Source organism: Giraffa tippelskirchi, chromosome 7 (assembly GCF_054371585.1).
Source record: "Giraffa tippelskirchi isolate mGirTip1 chromosome 7, T2T-mGirTip1v1.2.pri, whole genome shotgun sequence".
Lineage (NCBI taxonomy): Eukaryota > Metazoa > Chordata > Mammalia > Artiodactyla > Giraffidae > Giraffa > Giraffa tippelskirchi.
The window spans coordinates 78379075-78381894 of NC_137281.1; the positions used below are offsets into that span (position 1 = coordinate 78379075).

The 2820-nt window shown below is 43.8% G+C and overlaps 1 long non-coding RNA gene across 1 annotated transcript; it reads right to left on the reverse strand.

Annotated features, from left to right (window-relative positions):
- Positions 1–385: 385 nt before the first annotated feature.
- LOC145515028 (uncharacterized) lies at positions 386–1283 on the reverse strand. Its single transcript, XR_014060634.1, has 2 exons — positions 884–1283; positions 386–585 (listed from the first exon to the last, which is right to left on the reverse strand). It is a non-coding gene; the product is annotated as an uncharacterized LOC145515028 (long non-coding RNA).
- Between the last annotated feature and the right edge of the window lie 1537 nt (positions 1284–2820).

Below are 2820 nucleotides of genomic sequence, written 5' to 3' on the forward strand. Positions count from 1 at the left end.
TATAATATTCGAAAAAGTAGAGAAATCCCTCCTGATTACATTTCTACTTGTTCCAGCTTCCAACCAGGGATTCCAGGAACTCTTATTTCCCTGCATTTCACTCCCAGCCTCTTAGTTACACAGGTCTGGCTTCCACATATGCCCTAATGACAGTGGTGAGAGATGGGGTAGGGGGCTTCCTCCTGGCATGGGCTCCAGGGGAGGAAAGGAAGCATCTGTGGAGATGGTGAGGGGGATGAGACAGCAGGAGCAGTGAGGCAGAGGCCCCTGCCTGCTGGGTGTGCAGGGGAGGAGCTCACACAGCTGTGGTTCTTACGAAGCTGGTTTCTAGGGTGCTAGGCAGCACACCTTTGCTTTACCTACAAGGATTACAAAAAATAATCTATAGTATTAATTCTTTTATTTTTCACTCAATTTCACTTCTGTCTCCCTTCATCTGTTTACTGGTACATAAAAAGCATAGCATCAGGTCCTCCTGGGTTTCTCATCTCCTCACCTCTTCTTTAATTCAGTATCTATGGCTTGAGGTCTTCAAAAGGGCATTGGAGGTAGGAAGAAGCATGTGGCCCTGGTCTACCCTGGCACCTGTGGAAAGAGATGCCCACAGCTCCTAAGGCTTGGCCAATGCTTGGACCACAGGAATTTTGTGAGGCTGTGTCTTTTCCTTCCATCAGTTCAGCCTTGTGTGGCCTGTAGGTTGAGTTTAACCAAACACAGATACTACAGTGGACTGAACATTTATGTCCCCTCCTCTCTCCCAATTCATACATTAGAATCCTAACACACAATTCAGTTCAGTCGCTCAGTCGTGTCCGACTCTTTGCGACCCCATGAATCGCAACATGCCAGGCCTCCCTGTCCATCACCAACTCCCGGAGTTTACCCAAACTCATGTCCATGGAGTCGGTGATGCCATCCAACCGTCTCATCCTCTGTCGTCCCCTTCTCCTCCTGCCCCCAATCCTTCCCAGCATTAGGGTCTTTTCCAATGAGTCAACTCTTCACATGAGGTGGCCAAAGTATTTGAGTTTCAGCTTCAACATCAGTCCTTCCAATGAACACCCAGGACTGATTTCCTTTAGGATGGACTGGTTGGATCTCCTTGCAGTCCACGGTATTTGGAGATGGGGCCTTTAGAGGGTGATTAGGTCATGAGGGTAGAGCCCTCAGGAAAGGGACTAGTGCCTTTGTAAAAGAGGGCCCAGAGAGCCCCTGCGCCCGTTCCACCATGTGAGGACATAGTGAGAAGGTGGCTATGAACCAGGGAGCAGGCTGAATTGTCTGGTTCCAGAATCTCAGAGTTCTCAGCTTCTAGAATTTTGGGACATAATTTTCTGTTGTTTATAAGCCCCTCAGTCTATGGTATTTTTGTTAGAGCAGCCCAAATGGACTAAGACAGGTATATAGTTAGTTTGACCTGTACAACTGAGCCAATTAAAAATTGTTTGTCTTAAACTTTGCATTTGAAAAATCAGAAGGCAATGGTGGGCCCACACTCCTGTTAGGTAGCTATCAGCAGACCATGGGTTCACCACTGCCATCCTGTGTGGGCCATTCCACGCCAGGACACCACAGCCCACAACCTCTTGCTGACTTTTTACAACCATCTCTGCTTCCTTCACTGATGTCAACTATTCAGCCCCTGTAGGCCTCTGAGTTGTAACCCCTAGCCTAGATACAGACATTTATTTTCTGGAATCTTACCCTTCTTACCCCTGTCTCCTGCCCCACCTGCCAGCTACTGAGAACAGCAAACAGCATACAAGTTATTTCTGTTCTAGAAACTAGAAAGATCTCTTTCTCCCTCTGAGGGCTTCTCACATTCCCTCCCTCAGCTTCTCCATCCAGTGGCCTCTTTCCCTGTTTCTGCAAGACTCTACCTTCCCCTCGCTGTTCAATAAGATAATTTGCTTATACACATAACAAATTCCCTTCCCCTAAGGGTTTGTGCTTTTGGAACATAACAGCCAGAATGAATGGAAAGGCTATTTTTAATTTTTGTTACCTTCCTCAAGGAAATGAAAAACAGAGCCTGCTTGAATAAAAGGGAAGGAAGAAGAAAGACAACTCCACTGTAAATTAATCTGTAAAAATATCACACAGCCACGATTACTTGTTTAAAAAAGTTAGACATGCTCACTGTGACAGTTGAAGCATGACACAGGTGATCTATCAGGAAAAGGAGGTTTCCAGATATCCCACCACTCAGAGATGACTGCTATTCATGTATTCTTTCAGAATTGCTATTAGGATTTTCTTCAGAAGTGGGCCTACACTATTATATTGTTCTATACCTTGATTTTTTTTCACCTTTCCATGTCAGTCCACACTGATTTACCTCATTGTTTTTATTGGTACTGAGTATCCCTGTACATGATTGAACTCTTGTTTAGTTCTCAGATCCGACATTGATAGCCCTTTTGGTTGTTTTAGATTTTTATTGTAACAGAAGCAGTGAACATTCTTCTACACATTTCTCTTCACAACTTGTGTAAGTAGGTCCCGGAAGAGGATCAGCTGGGGCAAGGAACTTGGACATTTAAAATGTTGGTAGATACTGCCAATGAATCCCCCAAACCTTACAGTGTCGATAACATTGAGTTAGAATTTCTTTTTCTACACACTTGCCAACATTAGGCTGTATCAAATAAAACTGATTTGAGTCATTCTTTGCATATTAAAATACAAATAAAATATACTTTTCTGTCTTAGAAGAATATACTAAGTATATTGGCAACAATGGAAATTTTCTTTAATGAGCAAGCATTTTGATGTGTTCCACTAAGGAGAGGCTTAATGAAAAATGATCAGCAAGAAGAA